Genomic DNA, 19,609 nt, shown 5'->3' on the forward strand with positions numbered 1-19,609 from the left:
GCCTCTGCAGTCTGCTTTCAAGAAGCTCCTTGAATGCCATACTGCACATGCAGAAAGTTTTAGTTGAACTCGGGGCTGATCAAGCTAATACATTTCCCCAGAACGCATTGAGTTGAAGGTTTTAAAAAACATGCACCCTAACAACATTAAAAAACCTTAATAAAAACCAAACTAAAATCAGACAAACAAACAAGTTTGAGGTTAACAGGGCAGAAACTGTTGCTGACCTAATGAGTCCTGATGGTCCCAAGCTGATCCATATGGTCAGAAATCCGCAACGTGTTTCTAGAGCTCCTGGATCCGAGAACCGCACTGGACCCAGCCCTGCACCCTTCACGGTTGGCAGGCTTTGATTGCTCGGACTCCATGCCAAAACAGCAGATCCTACTTGCTCTGGGAGCACCACAGTTGCATTTGCTTGGCAGTGAGCCCAAGTTAATAAACCCTGCTGGATCCTGAGAGTCTGCAATGACCCAGCTAGACCATGTTTGTGTCTGCCCCAAGTGATCTTGAATGAGTGAGTTTTCACTGCACAAGTGCAGCTGACCACCAATTCAATTCCTTCCTTATAGAGTATCTCCACGAAGAGACAAAGGGTGCAATCAGCATCTCTTTCCAGGAATTACTATTTGAAGGTTGGCAAGTTTGATTTCCCCACACTGCTTATTCTTTAACGTCCTCAATTAGAGAAACCTGCTGAACAACACAGTAAATAAGACAGAAACGCCTCAGATCTGGATGCAGATCTCGTTGCTGCACAGTGGTACCAGAAGACACAAGGACTCCACTAATGCAGTATTTAAACTAAAAAAGGAGGTCAAAACCCTAAAAAGCAACACAACACAACCCTGTCATTGTTGCTTCAGCAACTGCGCCACATGAACTCTACTGAATGATAGCTCAGTCAGGAATCAGAGGATTAGAAGAATCATTACAACATGGTATCAAATGCAAGGTTTATACTGATTAAAAAAAAATCCTACTGTACCACCTCTGTTCTCTCAGCAACGTAGCTAAAACTTAGGAGAGAAAAGAGATTAGGTATATGTTAGAGACAGAAATGCAGGGTGTGGATTGTGGCAGTGAGTCTCAGACCAAAGTGGAGAACACCTCAGCAAGCCTTGGTGCCCTGAGAAGCCTTGGCTCATGGCACAGGCAGGTCAGGATGGAGGCAAATCTGTGCAGTACGGAGGAGAGGCAGCTCCCCAGTAATACACCCGTTCTTAGGAGGGAAATTCCTCACATCTAATTTACAGCTCTAAAAGGTGCGCAGAGCTCTGCCACATGCAAACAGTGCCAGGCTCAGTTTGGCTTTTACACAGATGGGTACAGGAGGAGTATGTACCCAATGACATAAAAAAAAACAACAAAAAAATCCCCCAAACCTCACATACTACATGCTGGGGAATGCCAGCATTTTATACCTGTAAGACACTGACTCACCTGCAGCAGCATGTAAAATTGAAACCAAGTATGTACTTAAAAAGCAGACAACAATCAGTACAGCACCACAGAACACAAGCATGCTCAACTAAGAGAACAATTTGTTACAGAAACACAAAAAGCTATTGCACTAGGATTAGCATCAGTTTTGTTTACGCAAGTATAGGTACACTTTAGAATCGAAGAGTAAAATTAATCCCACCTATGACTACGTCATTAAAAAAAAAAGTTAAGCATTAGGGAGGTATTAAAAGAGCCATATCTTTTTGCCAGGAGTAAACTAAGCTACAATGGAGCAGCACTACATAATGAGAAGATGCATTGTATCTTACAGTACTAAGGCATTGCTTATATTAAATGCTAGTTAGAACAAACCTGCATTTATAAAACCAAGGAATACAAAGCTCAATATTTTCTGTACTTCATGCCCACACAGAATATGATTAATATATGTGGTAAGAGTCAGGTGTGGTTTCAGTGTTTATTTTGAAAATATGTTTTACACCCACTTGAAATAAATAATTTTAACCTCTGTAATAGTTTCAGCTTTTCAAGTTTGGCAAAGACTGAGCCTTTTCCTGTATTTTGAATGGGATTGAAGTGAACAGAGCTGGCTTGCTTATTAGCAGTAACTTCAAAGGAGCCTTGTCCTACCAAAACAGTCCATCTTTGTGCACGAACATCAGCAATTGATGGAAGTATAGCTTTAGAGGTAGCCTGTCAGGCTACCTGCTGCCATGAACTCAGGACATGCTACAGAATGAGAAAGGAAAAACAAAGTAAAACAATCTGTTATGACACTGGTACAAATAACTAGTTTTATTATTTTCCTTCATTTTCTTTTTGTTTTGCAGAGTCTTATCCCTTCAATATCAGCTACTCACAATGTCAAACCCCCAAGTTTTAAGAAAACCACTGTGCATTAAGAACTTTAGAACCCTCGGTATACAGAACAGCATGGTGTACTTTCACAGCATGAGGAAGGGCTCATATGTCTAAGAGCAGCTGAGCTGCAGCAGTGTTAAATGTCAGGCAGCATCCAGCTCTTTTACTCAGTTGTGCTTCACTTCTGTAAAGCATCTCAGGAGGGGACACTCTGCTTACAATTCAGAAGGAGAAAGCAGGCTCCAGCTCCTTTCATCCTACAGAAAGGCAACATTTAAATTATCAGGAGAACAGTATGTGCCTCCTCCTGCCAATTCCTGACATTTCATTTTAAAAGTGTTTTTATTGGCAGGTGGTAGGGAGGAGAAAGAGTGGGGGGAACAGAGACAGGACACATACATGGACTCTACACTGATTTACTTACTGCCCAAGAAAGCAGTGATACCACCAACAGAAAACAGAAGGCAAGATACTTTAAGTCAGAAAATCATTTCCACGCCCTGAGTCTTCTTTCAAAGGAAATCTTTGTTTCAGATTTTGCACAGAAAGCAAAGTTCAAACTAGACCAGATTTATACCTGTCATCTGGCCTGCCCCAGGCTGGATGTAATGTGACATTTGTAGGCTGTACTTGTGCTGCTGTATTGCAGCTATATTCCTTAAGTAAGGGGCCATTCTATTTTATAACACATATCTACAAACAAGCATTTTCTAAATGAAACTTCTCTCTTAGTTCAGAGATGCACATTTACTCTTAGTTCTTAAAGCTGAAAGTGAACGCAGCCATGCCAAATACACACTTCTGTAGAGAAATTTAACTTCTACCAGTGTGCCACATTGTTCCCTGTAAATGACCAAGGAAGTTATGCATTAAAAAAAAATATTCTGGAAATGTGCAGATGCAAGGGAAGGGACAGTATAGTCTAGAGGACTTTCATACTCTAGGTAAAGAGACAGCTGGATTAAAATTCCCTTTACTTATAAGCAAAATCCTATTCCTTTCTCCTATTCCTTTCTAGTTCACTAGAAACATTTCTTCCATTTTCACTGGTAAGTTACAAAGCAGTGAAGAATTACTTTTCTTGTACATTTGGAAAGTATGTCATTATCAATTTATTTTCTTTTAAAAACCAGTACTAGTTTGTGGAAAATACTTGAAGGAATCACCACGATTCAGAACTCCACAATGGTAGGTAATAACCAAATGAAATCAAAGTAGACATGATTCAAGAAGTGCAAACCAAAGCCAGTTCAAACTTTTACTACACATTTTGCACCTGCCTTTAAGGCATTTCTGGTTTTCACATTAACTTCATCAGTCTGGATCCCTGATTTGTGCCAGCAATATCCTGGCATTCTCCATCAAAATTCTTTTAAAAAAAATCCTGGGAAATACATTCTCTTTTTTCAGTTCATTCCTCCTCCCTCCTTGCTCTCAAATGATACAGATCCCCAGGGGTGCTGCAAGACAAGCAAGAATAAACAGCTAGAACTTATAGTAATTAGATCAGCAACTACTTAGGTTGTGTCACTACCAAAGAGTAAAAACATCTTCTGTTTTGTGTGTGTCACTTCCTCCACAGAACATTTTCACAAAACTTCTTGCCTGTTGTTCATCACTTCACAAACCATACTCCATAGGGTGTTTCACTTTTACTCCCTCTTTAATTCATTTCTCAACGAACTTGCAATAAGTTAATTCCTGAATGCCTGTCTCATTCAGTTGGTCCCCCATCTTCTCTGACAACCATCTGTAACATCACTCAAGAGTCATCACTCCTCTCCTCAGGAGGGAAAGGCTTCACTAGCCTTTATCAGTGCATGTATCACTGTCCTCAAAAGGATCCAGAAGGCATTCAAAATAATACATTTGATCTGTCATTAAGATCATCTAAAGGCTATTTACTATTAACAAAGGTTGAACCAGAGTCTTTTCTATTGTGGCACTAGCTTGGGCTCGTGAGGATGCTCCCCTTCACATGTCCTCTGGGTCTTTGCTCTCCTTTCACAAGCACCATGCCTGTGGATGCAGCCATGACAATGACACGGTGACTCCTGCTCCACGTAACATTCAGAGAGAGTGACTAAGGCACAAATACTGCAGGCTGTAGCAGACACCACCTCTTCTAGTTTTGACAACAATTTGGTCTCAATGAGTTTTGCATTAGTTACTACACTGTCAGCACAAAAAAAAGACACAAAAAGAAGCAAAGTCTCAGGACCTCTGAAGTACTTGCCAGTCCCTCATCCTTCCGGTGAAAGGCACTCACAAGCAAGAAGCTGGGAGAGAATCTAAGTGTACAGAACTGCATCCAACCACCACCAGCACCATCAAAGCACCTTTCTGCTCCAAAAGCAAGTCTTCTGAATGCTTTACAAAGCATATTTAAACACAGCATCAACTTTAATTCTCAAAGGTCATCTAGTTTTTACAACTTTAGCCACAGGCCAAGACTGCAGCTTCATTCATAACTCTGAGGACCACTGTCAGGAGCACACTTACACACATCCATGTCCCCAGGAGCACTGTGGAATGGTGCAGCTACACACCAGCGAGGGTCACAGCCAGCACCACCTGTGTGGGAAGAGACCAGAGTGGCTTTAGCCCTAGAAACGACCCAAAACTTTAACTGGCAAAACTGTGCCTGGCTGCCTGGAGCAAAACCCCACATCATTTTGTTTGTTTCCCATTGAAACTTCTCTTTGACTCCACAGTCACATCTACAACTCTTCTAAAAAAACTCTGAGGATAAACTAGAAAAATATTCTTCAGAATGCACCTAAAACACCACTAAACCTATTTGTTAAATGCCTCTCAATTTGTTTTCTCATTTGATGACATGGTGACACAATTCTACGCCTTTTTTCTTCCACAGAACTAGACATTACCTGCTCACAAGGGTCTGATATCAACAGAAACATTTAGATTTTCTTGTTCTCACCACACAGGAACAGGGTTTCAGAAAATTACTTATAGAAAGACAAACTAATATTGAAATTCTCCTTTGCAAGAAGTGAACAATTATCAACATGGAGAGCTCTCCCTTTTTGTCTTTTCATCTTCTGTTACTTCACTGAGTGAATTAAAAAAGGAAACAATTTTATCTCAGCATTGCATTTAGGAAAAGTGCATTGCATTAAATCATGCCTCTGCCTGCTACTACTCATCAATCTGAGTGCACATCACCAGCAAGCATGGAGGTTATCTGCTCTCTGTTCTGGTGTTCTGAAATCCACAATGAGCTGAAACCCAGAGCAGAGGTAAAGCTCAGTCCCACGCCTGGACAAAACCAGGGCTGGTACAGGTGGAATGGCTGCCCATTGAGCTGGGTCACTCTCTGGCAAAGATGTATGCCAGAGTTACACCGACTGACTAGTTAGAGACTGACTAGCAGAATGCTTCATCCTGCACTCTCCAGGGCTCCCAAAGGTTGTCAGAGCTATCTTTCACCTTTCCTCCCCACACATGTGTGAGGGCAGAGGGAAGGGGAAATCCCAGTGGAGCAAGTTAACCTGGGAACAATAATGTAAGAAACTGCAAACCTTGGAGGAATCTAACCCAAACCCACAGCTCTTTCATTCATTAAGGGAAGAATGAAAAGCAAAAAAGCTTTCTGATTTTGCCCAGGTGTGCATATTACTAATGTAAGTATGCTTATGCTGATTTTCCTATTCCTTAGAACACAAATTCGCTTTTATTAAAAGATCCAAAGATGCTCTTGAAAGAAGAGCTTTGAGGACAGCAGAACAAACCAGATACCTGCCCTTTCTCAGCTGGAAAAGAGAGGCAGTTGCTCCTGTATGGGAGAACAAAAGACCCCATATTAAAACTGAGCAAGCGCAGGGAGGGAATTCAGAAAAGAAGCAAGGCCCAGGAGACCATCCATGTACCATGATAAATTTAAATAACCTGGGTATCTCAGGAGTGAGCCCTGCTTGGAGGGTCTCTGTAGCATTAAGAAATACTACTGCAAAGTAGCAAAGAAGCAAATAGTACTAAAACGTAGCAAAGAAGCAACACCTTCGTTGTAAAGGTGGTGGTTTGTTAGGCTTTCAGCATGGCTATAAAAACATTCCCCATGCCTTTCTTAAAGATGGACAGAAAGTTAACATCTGTAAGATTACCAGAAGGCTGGAGCACCTCTCTGATAAAGACAGGCTGAGAAAGTTGTTCAGCCTGCAGAAAGGAAGGCTCCAGGGAAACCCTAGGGCAGCCTTACAGTTCCTAAAAAGGGCCTCTAAGAGAGCTGGAGATTTTCTACAACTGCATGGAGTTACAGAACAAGGGGTAATTTGCCTTAAAACAGAAAGAAGGCAGGTTTAGATCAGATATTAGGAGGAAATTCTTTACTGTGAGGGTGGGGAGATACTGGCCCAGCTTGCCCAGAGAAGTTTTTGATGCTCCATCCCAGGAAGTGTTGAAGGCCAAGTTGGACCAGGAGCTGGGCAAACTGATCTAGTGGGTAGCATCCTTGCTCGCAGCAGAGGGAATTGGATGATCTTTAATGTCCCTCTCAATCCAAACCATCCTACAGTGAAAAAACATGGTCTCAACCTTTACTTGGAATCACCACTTTGGTCTTCATCTGTAGACAAGAAAAATCCATAAACGGTGAAAATTTATCCTACAGTTATTTATGTTGAAAAAGACAGGATCAAAAGTCCATTCTTCTACTATTCTGCTATGTAGTAGTCAGGTTCCCCCCCCAGACATGAAACCTGAAATAGGCTCCTGAGCTCCCATTTGCCAAGCAGTATTTTATTTATTTCAAATAAAATTGGGCAAATCACTGTATATTTGCACAATCAATTCACTAACCTGTATTACTGAACCTCTAACACAGATAAGCCAAACAGATATCACCAGCAATAATCAATCAAGCCTTGGTTTCTCCAACAACAGCTGCTGTTATGTTTTACTGTTGTACCCACAGAAACACTTCATGATGCTTGATATTTTTCCAATAGAAAGTGGTACTTAGCATAAAATAAGAAAAGCTCTCATAATCAAGCAAAGGAGGTAAGAGAAGAATACTCTTGCTTATCTCACTATTACATCCCCAAAGACAACTACAAAATCCGACAGAGTTGGCATGGATGTGGGTGAATAATTAAAAATAGCAAGAACTTTTAACACAAATGTCTCAACTATTCTCTTCATCAACCTGATTGTCTACATTCCCCTGCCCATAGAAAAAAGGACACACATTTTATAGCTGTTCCTAAACTGTCCTGCTTTCCTTCAGAAAGATACCTACAACTAGTTTCCATGCCTTTGCTAGTTTTGAGTTTTTGAGTTTCCTTGTGCATGTATTAATAATCAGTATTTTCATGCTTGACTATCAGACATAAAGCCAAATTGAGCCCTCTTTACATGATGAATTTAATAAAGAAACAGGAGAGTTCATAGGTACAAGCAAACGGAGAAGAAAATCTGAAAAGTATTTTCTAACTGGCAGGTCATTGTCAGGAGAAATAGACACTTCTTAGATTCAAGGTATAATGTATGATGTTAAAATACCATCAGCTGTCTTCCCCTACAAACAAGGTAACCTGCATAAATTTCTTTATGTGATCAAGTTGTTACAAAAGAGCTAAGTTTTGATTTATAAATAATTACTTTGCTCTGCCCTGTTGAAAGGTACCCATCTCATTGTACCAGTACCAATCCACAACACAGCTGGTTTTGGTGAAAAGCAGAGCTAATAAAAGGTATCATGAAGTGACAGAAATTGGTAACTTTTACATGGCTTCAGTGATGGATGCGCATGCTGACCCATTTTCAGGAATAAATCCAGGAAAGGCTAATGCAGAACAAACTTCCAAGCTTCTCCCCATATGCCATCACTTGGATAAACTGTAGATACTGTGCTGTAACTCCAGTGTCACAAGTTATTTCTCACAGCACATTTTATGTTGAAACTACATTTCAATTCACATTCAGTGCAATGACGGATACAGCCACCACAGGGAGCAAACACGCAAGACAAACAAGAGCAAGCAGCACAGCCTTCTCCAGGGAGCTGAGGCAAAAGCTTAAACAGTGATTCTGATCCATACTTGGAGAAGCAGAACTGAAGTGTCACCCCAGCTGGGAGCAAATTACACAAATCACCAAAGAGTTAAACTCCTACCTAAATACCTCAGCAGAAACCTATCGCAGAGAAGAAAAAAAATCATCTTATGAAAGTTGAAAGTACAATTCTGTCCCACAATTGATCTAATCCTGTAGAGTGCTGCACTCATCTGGTGCACAGTAACTTTTAAACAGCTTAAAAAACCAGCCAAACTGTGAGAGTTAATTCTCCTGATGATCAAACTCTGGCTGTAATTCTAGGGTTGTTACTGTGTCAGGTCAATCTACCCAAGAATCTGACAGAATAGGGTCCCCACTGAAGCTGGAACTTCAGATTGATTAAAGGACAGTTTGTGCATTGATTGCTGCAGACCTTGTTTGTCAAAAGCAGCTAGAATCTTTATACAATAAACTCATTAGAAACAGCAAAACAAGGGGGGAAGCAGACAATACAGGTCTTGTATATTAGGAAAATCAAACTGTAACTGTGTTTGGAACAATATATTACACTTTCTCCTAAAGCAGAGAAAACATGAAGCAAGTTCATTTGAATTCCTAAGGGCAGTACTACCTGCTGACAAGGCAATTAACATACTCATTTCTGCATCAGCAAGAGGAGAAACTACAACTTTCTATTTTTAACAAATTCTCTTTATAAAGACAAAACAAACCAAACCCACTACTAGTTATCTCATGTGCTCTTTATATATGTAAATCTATGTTTAACAGAAAAGTATAACATAACATAACCTTTACTACAAACCTTTCTCTATTTCAAAACATTGATATGTATTTGACAAAGATGTTGCAAGGTAAGAGTTGTGTTTTGACAGCCTGCTTTTATAACGAGGCAAAAATGAACAAAGGTAGAGTAAGTCAAGTGCTTACTTGGGAGACTCAGGGCTAAAATCTCAGTCTTAACAGTGAGGAGGACATTTGATTTGTGCATTGTGATCAGATAAGGCTGTGTAATTCTTGTATGCAGGAAAAAAAAAAAACAACAACAAAACAACAGAAACACCACAAAAAGAAGGTTCCTTTCCCTGCTTTAAGTTTTTAATCACTTTGAGAATAGCAGCAGTCCCAGACAGAGAATTAATATGGAAAGATGGATAACTGTTGTTAACACTGAATTCGGGTCCCTGCAGTCATCCTTTCTGGCTGGTTAGAGAGAATGACCTAGAACAGAAAAGAACAAGAGGACTCCTACCCACACAGACTTCTCTTTCTGGATGGTATGCCAGGCTTACCCCGTAACACCAGTTTAACCCAATGGCTCCAGTTAAGTGATCAAACACACCTATTTGGACCCCAAAGGTTTGGGGTGCAGGTCCAGAGAGACCTCTCCCATACCAGCTGTTCCCAGTATCCCTCCCCTGGTCTCAGACCCATTCAGCCACTTCATCAGGTCACAGTCAGCCAAGACTGACATTATCTCAGACTCCACCATGACGAATCAATAAAAATTAATGGAAGAAGTCAATGTAGCCTTCCCTACTTACTCTCTCCTTTAGAGAGCAATTGCAAGGCTGCAAGGAGAGAAGTTTCAGTGAGCCAACACAGGAGACTCAAGTGATTTTAAACTGAGTTTTCTAATTGATGAAGCAGCTGAATTAATTCCCCCTGTGACACATGATCACTAGTTCACAACCCAAGAGAAAAACGGGAAGCACAAAGACAAGGAGAGACTCTTGCAGAGGTAGCAGGCCACCAGTTGTCTTACCTGTCATGTCAATCTACACCTTCAGATCAAGTACCAAGCACGTCTCATGTTAACTGTGTTTACTTTTAGGAAGCTACAAGCCCAAAACATGCTCAGCAGCTCCTATCAGTAAAAAAGAAAAGCTTAATGGCAACCAGAGGACCAGGTTGGAGGAGTGCACTTGATCACTGCCTCTATGTGAGTCTAAGCAGCAGGTGCCAGAATTCCTGTTCTCCAGAAAGCAGCCTGTATTTTGTCATACCTAGGTGACTGCTAGGTTTGTGAGTACTAAAGTATATTTTCCCATTTTGCACGAATACTTAAAAGTCGTGCTCAGCACCACGCATGAAAATTCGTCACTGAGCTTCAGGTCTCAGCCCAGCATCTGCCCTAACACCCATCCCAAAGCCCTCCAGATGGTCTTCATGCTTCCACTTCTGTAGGCACAACTCCTGCTCTCCTCTCAGCTGTCTCCCTGAAGGATACAAGAGTCTCATCTGTAAGGCCAGAGCAAGAGGAAATGTTATGAAGTAAGCAGGTTTTTCAAGATGAAGAATTACATGACTTGTAATGAAACAGCTAAAGTTAATAGGTAACCTCAGAAACTTAGGGCCAAGAAGCAGGAAGGAACTCTACCAACAGCTGTCACATATGCTACAAAACACTGTGAAGCAGCTGACTACAAGAGAAAAACAACGATTACTAAAAGATATACTATTAACAGAACATCTCATTAACTTGACGTACATTGAAAAATGTTTTTATTAAATATGTTTCATTTTTATATTCCAACAGTAAATATGTTACCTTTGGAGAATCCAAGTTAAAAATGGTTATAGTAGGAGAAACTCCTTACAATTAGAAGAAAACCACTACTTTTTATTTCTGAAGGTACTGCCTACCTCTTTACAAACAAAAATAAAATTCAAACTTGTCTCAACATCACCCTCTGCAATAAACCAAAACCCCAAATGGATTATTGAGTACAAAGGTTTAAAAAATGATGAACAAGTCATTAGACACCTGGATACTCCACTTCTGCCAGCATTAAACTTTTGTGGGGCTGCAGAAACTGGTTTGTCATACTGAATTTTTATAGAAGCATTTTTGCAGTACCAGAAGGTAAGGTTTTCAAATCACCAGAAAGGACTGGGGACCAGAAGATGGACAGGTGAAGTGAGGTGAAGAAGGTATCAAGCCAACTAACTATATGCATCTCCACTTCTGAAGCCACAGACTCTAGCAGTAATTGAATCCAATACCAGTTGAGGAAATTCTAGTTTCATTAAATATTTCCAAAGAATTCATATAGTCCTTAGTGGGAGAAAAGCTACTAAGTAGGAACTGAAGCAGCACAGGAGTAGGAGTTACAAAGCACAGTAACAGAACACAAGAGGGTTTGTACACAAGAACATAGATCTCCAATTCCAGATTTTGCCAGACCAAAAAAAATGGACCAACAGATTTCGCGACAAAGAGACAAGCAGATAAACAGAATGATTGTTAGCAAGGAGGAGAAAACTTTTCAAAACTATCTGATTTACATTTCCTTGATATTTTCATTGAAATGGAAACATCCCACATGATGTCAAACACTGACCTGTCTAGCCAAAATATTAGTTTTGTTTCAGATTTTTAATGGGATAAGAACTATTGTTTTTTAGAAAAACAACCCAATAGTTCTTCTACATCCTCCCACTGTGATTATTCCCTATGGTTAAGCAATCATTGACCACCATTTCCACAAACAAGCTTCTCTAGAGGCCTGGGAAGCTGCAGTGATTCATGTCAGAAAGGGGAAAGAAGTTGCAGCTTTGATAGCTTGTTTGGGGAGAGGAAGAAGAGAAGAACAGAAAATTCAGGAAGAAGAAGAGGGACCCATATCAGCCTTTCCTAGGAAATCCTGCCTTTCCCATAACTTGCATCTTTTCTCTCCTGCAGTTTTCCCCTTGAAAATAACATCCTCTTGCCTGACATTCATGGGGGATATAGGTCTAGTTTTCAAAATTTTCTGAATCCACCTACTTTTACTGAATTTAATAATACACACACAGGCTGGCTCACCTCTGAACTGTTCCAGTTGCTCCACATTTTCATCATCCAGTGATGACTCTGCACTTGTCAAGTCTCTTTTTAGCCAGCATCAAACAGCAGAAGCTGCCACTAAAAGCTGCTGCTGTTGCTATGCAGGAAACTGCTGCCCCAAAGCACACTGACTTTTTTCAGTTTCTTTCAAAATAAAGGCAGGAATATTTGTATTTGTGACTAAAGTAATAATCAGCTGTATTCTTATGCATAGAGTAACCTAATTATAAAGCCATTTTAAATAATGAGGTCTTTGGACTCTTCTTTCAATCTGTGCTGAAATATCTGTCTAGTAAAATATTTTAATGTAACTATGGTAAGAATTTTAAGAACTATACAGTAAAACCAAAGAAAACACTCACATATAGTTCAAGGGGAATAGAAAAGTACCTGAGCCCTTCAACTGATCAATGATTCCCCTAAATGACCACTTACATACCATGTTTTCATATGCAGAATAATTATGCAAATTTTGCACAATAAACAACTTAATACATATGAGAAAGTCCGACAAAACTATGCAATTCAAGAAAGCAATAAACATTATTAAAACTATGAAAAAAGTGAAAACCCATACCAGTGCTAATTTCCATACACTTGCAACATTTTGTGTCTCTAAAGTACAAACCGTTATGCTTAAAAGTGCAAAGTTACATTTCCGTTTGATTTCTCATTTGCAAAATTGTAATCAGTAAGAAAGAACAGGATAGCAAGTCTACACAAAGAAAGATACAACAAATAATGAAAGCATTTTTAATGTGCCCCTTCAGCAATTTCTGCACACCAAGCCTCTAAAGAAAATGATTCATTTCTCATAATAGAATATAAATGTCTTGCAAGTACGAATGTATTTTTCCTAACAGCAGCCTGACTGAGCTCAAAGCACAGCTCCTAGTGATTTTGAGTGCCAAAGGTGAGTTCACAAACCGAGTCACTGCACTAAGTGGTCATCTGTGAGAAGTCCCCAGGGACTCAGCTGGGATCACTCTGGAGGGCTCTAACAGTACCAGAAAGGGGAAAAACTGACAACACAGTTCTTCTACTTCACTATTACATTATTCTCTCTCATCTCATACTCATGAAAGTTGCAATAATCCTCTACTCCTCAAGAACATTTCTATGTGAGACTATCAGCTTCTACACACTTTTGTCAGCAAGGTGGAAATCAATCCATCACATACAGAGGAAGAAAACATAACCCTTGATCAAAGGGAATAGCTGCTGCAAGTAGCGGGCAGTTACCCCATGCTGATCAGCTGCTAGGAAGGCATGTGCCAGGAGAGAGCACATGCCAGCAGAGCGAATGAAGGGAGCAGGAGAGCCCTGCAGCCTCAGCTGCAGCCTGCAAGCACCCAGCCTCTCCCCATCCTGCCCTGCACCAGCATTCCCACACACCACTCTGGTCTCACTCCTCACCAAGACAGACAGTCAGCCTTCATCCCCTGCATCAGAAGCCTTACTGGATATCCATTGGATGTCCACTGGAATGCAGGCTGCCCTCAGGACCCCGTCGTGGCACACAAGGAGCCCTGTTAATGCAATTTAATCCACCACAGCATATTACATGGGTACAAAATTGCCAGCATGGACAAAAAGGGCATCTAGTTTCAAGTCCCACAGGAATGGGACACCTCAATGCTGTAAGAATTAGGGAGTTAAGCCACCTAATGAAAATATCTGCAGCTAATATATGGTGGAAAAGTGCAGTTAAATATTTCATTCCCTGTGTACAGCATTTGCAAATATGAAGACAAACATCCTGCAATACTGAGTTTCTCACTCAGTCACTGAAACACCAAAGATTTTCAGTGAAATAGCCTAAATGTGACTTGTTGGGGTGGGGGTTGAGCAGGGCTTTTTCCTTTTTTTGTTTTTTTTTTTTTTTTTTTTTTTTTTTTTGTGTGGTTTTTTTTTTTTTTTTTTTGTTTTTTTTTTTTTTTTTTGGGTTGGGTTTTTTGTTTATTTTGTTGGTTTGTTTTTTCAACCACAGGAGCAACCAAGTAAGTGAGTTTCTCCAAATCTCACACGCAGAATTCTTCAAACTAACTGTTCACTCGCATTTCCCCCATAGATTCAAGTAGGATGGAACATTTCTATCTGGAAGAAACCAAGAAAATCTAGAAGTCTGTGTTAGGACTCTTCAATTCTAACAGCAGACAATAAATTGCATCTGTGATGCAAAAATGATGATTTTAGAAACTTAAAAATATACTTGCTGAATTCTCAAGGGACTTCACATGATTTTCCTCCTTAGCTATGACAGCAGGCAAATATCTTAGGATGGAAGATCTTGGGTTCACATCCTACATGAGACTAGACATACTGCATACATGCAGCTCTGAATACCACACTACAGAACTACTTTTAAGAGACCCTTGGAAAGACCCATTCAACAGCAAATTTGAATGCAATACAGCAAAGAAAATCTGGCCAACCTGCAGGAATTGCTTGAGCTATAACGAGAAAAGTGGAACAAAAAGCAACAAAGTCCACAAGAGTAGACTAGGACTTATATTCAGACCCCAAAGATGGGGTCTAAAGATGGGGGCACCCCAATTCTGCCCGTATTCCATGAACTTTACATTTACTGATGTGTGCAAATTCAGAGAGCAGAGAGTACCTAACAGCAGGAGTTCAAACACAGAAATCCAAAAAAGAACATGAAAGGAGAAAGGAAGTAATGCAAAATGTATATATTTCTACTTTCATTAGATGAGCTGTAACTTAACTTTAATTATCATAATATTCATATTATTACCATAATCAGTGCAATTCAACTGTTTATAGGTTCAAGGAAATTTCAGCAATCAGGTACCAGTTCCCCAAATTTACAGTTTCTGTGGGGGAAAAAAAAAATCTGGAATTTTGCAAGTTTGCAGCTAGTTTCACATGAAACAATACCAAAGCAACATGTTTTTCCCAAAGAGTTACAGTAAAACTGGTTTTTAAAGTAGTTTGAACTGGATCCACAATTAGGCATGATTCCAAGGATTTTTTCACTGTGGTCACCATAGGACAAGTATGACTGAACTGCTCTCCTAATTCTGTTTTTCCAGTTTAAACAAAACCCAGAAATCTAGGAGCCATTACTTGTTTGCTTGGGTTTGCACCATGTAGTATTAGCACAACTAATTTATATGTTATACAACCCAAGACATAATATATGCAGATTATTTCTCAAAAACCTACACCCCCCCCAAAAAAAATTCTAAAATGTGAATAAGTTATGAAAACAACAGTATGCCAAAACAACACTAAATTTCTTGATGCCATGTGATGTATTCTGTAAGTTGGACAGTGAGAGCTTCTCTGTTATTAAAAAAAGCCCTCTTTTTTTTTTCTGGTCTCATTAGCACAGCCCTACCTGCCCAGCTGTATTACTCACTTCCTGACCAAGGACATTTGGACACCTAGATGGCATCAAAACACCTCTTAGTCCATCTAACACAGTATAATATAGGTTTAACTGGAACATTAAAGCTGCAATTGGAGTAAACCTGTCTCTTGTGACATCACACACAGGAACTCTACTGCTTCAGAAAGATTAGATCTTTGTCCCAATGCCCTCCTACCCCAACCAACAATTCTGTTCAAAGACAGGAGGAGGAAAAAAGGAAGGAAAAGCAGATAAATGAAGTCTTAATCTCACAGTTATTCCATTCTCTTATAGAATGGAATCGAGCTTGACAAGTAAGAAAAGGGAGAACAAAATCCATCTCTTCTGCTACTTCAAGGAGATGGAGGCTGTCTTACAAAACCTTTGGTAAACACCAGTGCAACAGTAAGATAACACTACATACTTACACACTTCCAAATTTCACAACCGTTCCAATTTGCAAACAAAATTATTTGTATAATAGAAGCACAAAGCTACTGAGCTCTGTCTTCAAAACCAGCGTGCTGGAAACACAGCTGAATAACAGAGTAACACAGGCTAGCCCAGAACTTCTGCAAGCCACAAGGAACAACACTTCCCATGGCCACGACTGCTTTGAACACAGTTCAGCCCCCTCTCCAGCAGTGTACACCGCAGCAAGGAACAGGGAAGCCAGCTGTACATGATGTGTCATGAAGGTTCAACCAAGTGTCTTAGCTGAACACAACAGAGTGACAACAGCAGTGCAAAGCATGGACAGCTCTCAGGGAAATCCACCACCTTCTCTAAAGCTTTCATCAGACAAAACGATGTGACATAGAATTACAAAGATCCTCCTGCAAGGAAGTCTCTCTCCTGGGCAATTAAACATTGCCAGGAAGAAAAACAAGACAAACAGTTCAAGACCACAGAAATAAGAAAAGTTCACAATTGAGTAATTTTCACCTGAATGGCACTGATGAACTATCTATAATGTGACCAAGTTTGTCCTCAATTCTGTAAACCTTTTCAGAGTGCTACTACAAACACACTGTATGCAAAAGGGCCGCTGTGAAAAGGAAACTGCATTTCAAAAAGCTCCTGGCAGGGGAAAGGAAACTTATCCAGGAAAGGGAAGAGGAAAGAGAGCAAAAGTTGGAAGCTGGTGAGGACAGAGGTCACTCTCCAGGATCTTGACAGCACTCACTAGATAAGCATGTATCTTTTGAAGAAGCTCAACTTCCTGCCATAAATAAAGGTTTTATAACCCACTCAATATGTACCAGCCAGCCATTTACTTCTTTTCACCCATCTTATTATTTGGGCAGTAGCATTGCATTTTTCAGATGTTTCAACAGATCATTACACAAGATATACTACTATCTGATATATTCCAGAGAGAGCTTCCATCAGTTTTTTCCACCATGGCTTACATATATGAAGAAATCCATTAAAACTGTCAGAAATATTTTCAATGTTTCAACACCTGCTGTTGGTGTCAGCATATGTTAGTTTTCATGTTTGTGCAAGGTTTGTTCAAATCCAGAAGCAGGCTTGCTGTGATCCAACTGGTGCTCATACTGATTACAGAGCCAAAATCTGCATCTATCAGTGCTTCCATTAAATTTGTCTTTCCAGACAGACTTCAGTGGTGAACTTGGAGACATGAAGTGATATAACCCTGGAGGAGACCAGTTTAGTCTTGTATAAACCTAACTTAACAAGAACTGAATAAAAACAACTCTTTCATGTTGCACAGTCTTCAAAGGTGCAAACATATACAGAACATTAAAAAAATAAGGCATGTATGCACAGCTACCAATTCTATGCAGTATTTATTGATTTTCCCTGTGGATCTAGCTCCTACATAAAGCAGCTATAAAAAAAGAGCACAACAGCTTCAACAAGCTCATCTAGACAGTTTGCAGATGTATTTCATGACAAGTACAGAAACTCAATGTTTACTGCATCTCAGCAGCAAAGCCCTCCCTATGTACACCAGGTCAGGCACGCAGCCAGGACAGACGTCTCAACAATCCCCAATAAACCTTGCAAGTACCCTGAGATTCCAAAGAACTACCTGGCAGCCAAGAGAAGTACTCTAAGAATGCCAAAATCTTTCCACCAAACTTGACACATACTGGTATATAAAACTAGAAGGGAAAAAAAAAGAGAAAAAGAGAAAGCAACAACTTAAGAGTGAGATATCAGGAGATAAATCCAGAATGATAATGCTGCAGCCTGTCAACTGAAGCACACAGCTAACAAACAGACAAGGACATTCAACATCCAGCAACTTCCTTCCAGTAAATTACAGCAAATTTGCCCAGGTGGTAATAGTTTCACAAAAAAAAAAGTCTTTTTCAAAATAGACCCCACGCCCAAATCACATGATTTCAGAGATTGTTTTTCAATGTTACATAGCTACTCCACCTTAACCATCTGTTCTGTTCATTGTTTTAATGTAGAAGCAATCAGTGGAAACTAAAACAATCACTGTCCTTTGCTAAATGCTCTCTCTCACAAGTTTCTTTATACAACAGCCTGCATGCATTCCCTTGGAGAGTTATTTCACAAAGGCATCCTCTATAGCCTAGGTCAACTCGGGTAACACCAATGCAGTCTCTCCTCTGCCAGCAGAGGGAAGGAACTGCGTGAAAATTGCTCTGATTCAGCCAGAACAGTCTAATCAGAAACTGTCTCAAAAACTCGGGTTTGAAATTTATTTGAGAGCTATTTCCCCTAAAACCAGTGTAAGATGCTTGACTTCACCTTCCATACAAACAAACCAATGCCAGATACAGAGCACTGTCTGAAGCGTGCTGCAAGCAGGTACCCATTGGGCATTACAAAGTATTTTACTGTTTGCAACAGTCAAGAAAAAAGCAACCCCAGACAATAAAACTCTTCTACCATTTCCTCACTGGACTCCAGCTTCTCAACAAAGTGCACTGAGAAGCCCAGGCAGCCTTACCATCTAACTGAGCCAAATTCAGCACACAGTGGGGGCACAAGGAAAACCCCTGCTTTTGAGAGTACTGAGGGTGCTGGCTTTGCGAACTGCTCTGATACCACACCTTTCTTCATGATTTCAGAGACTGGAAAGATGCTCCCAAATCCCTCTGATAGAGGCTCACACTGATTTCCAGCAATTCATTGCAATTTTTAGAGTTTTGTGTTGTGCCAAAAATTCTTTACAAGCGCCTACCTCAACCTCTTGCATTTAGACAGAACAGTTATTTCTTCTACCAGTTCTGCTTGTGCTCAAGTAGAGAATTCTGCATCTTCACAACAGCTCTTTCCTCCTTGCAGTCCTCCTTAGTGCCCTTTTTCTTAAACCTGATTTATTGGCGTTACAGCACCTGGTTTGTGGGGGAGATGGATTACAAGGGTGGCCTCTGTAAGAAGCTGCCAGAAGCTTCCTCCATGTCCGGCAGAGCCAGTCCCTGGTGGCTCTAAAGATGGATGTGCCGCTTGCCAAGGCTGGGCCCATCAGAAATGGTGCTAACACCTCTGGGGTAACAGATTTAAACAAGAGAAAAAGAAGTTGTTGTGAAGATGTAATTGTGGCCAGAGAAGAGCAGAGTGAGGATGTGTGGGAGGAACAGGCCTGCAGACACCAAGGTCAGTGCAGAAGGAGAGGCAGGAGGTGCTCCAGGCACCAGAGCTGGGATTTCTCTGCAGCCCACGGGGCAGCCCATGGTGAGTCAGGCTGTGCCCCTGCAGCCCATGGAGCTCCACAGCAACGCAGAAATCCACCTGCAGCCCACGGAGGAGATCCATGCTGGAGCAGGTGGATGCCTGAGAGGAGGCTGTGACCCTGTGGGAGACCCATGGAGAGAGGGGCCCCTGCTGCAGCAGCTTGTCCTTGGGGAACTGCACCCTGTGGAAGTGTGACCCATTCTGCAGCAGTCTGAGGAGGATTGCTGTCTGTGAGATGGACTCAGGTTGAAGAATTTAGCAGAGAATTGTCTCTTGTGGGAGAGATCCTACGATGCAGCAGGGGAAGGGTTCCTCTCCCTGAGTAGGGGGAGAAACTCCTGATGTGATGAACTAACCAAAAT

General features: G+C 40.7%; 1 protein-coding gene across 1 annotated transcript in view; it reads right to left on the minus strand.

Annotated features, from left to right (window-relative positions):
• Positions 1 to 19,609, minus strand: part of RNF217 (ring finger protein 217) — a 54,885-nt gene that overhangs the window by 23,735 nt on the left and 11,541 nt on the right. The window lies entirely within an intron of this gene.

Source organism: Melospiza georgiana, chromosome 3 (assembly GCF_028018845.1).
Source record: "Melospiza georgiana isolate bMelGeo1 chromosome 3, bMelGeo1.pri, whole genome shotgun sequence".
Taxonomy (NCBI): Eukaryota; Metazoa; Chordata; class Aves; order Passeriformes; family Passerellidae; genus Melospiza; species Melospiza georgiana.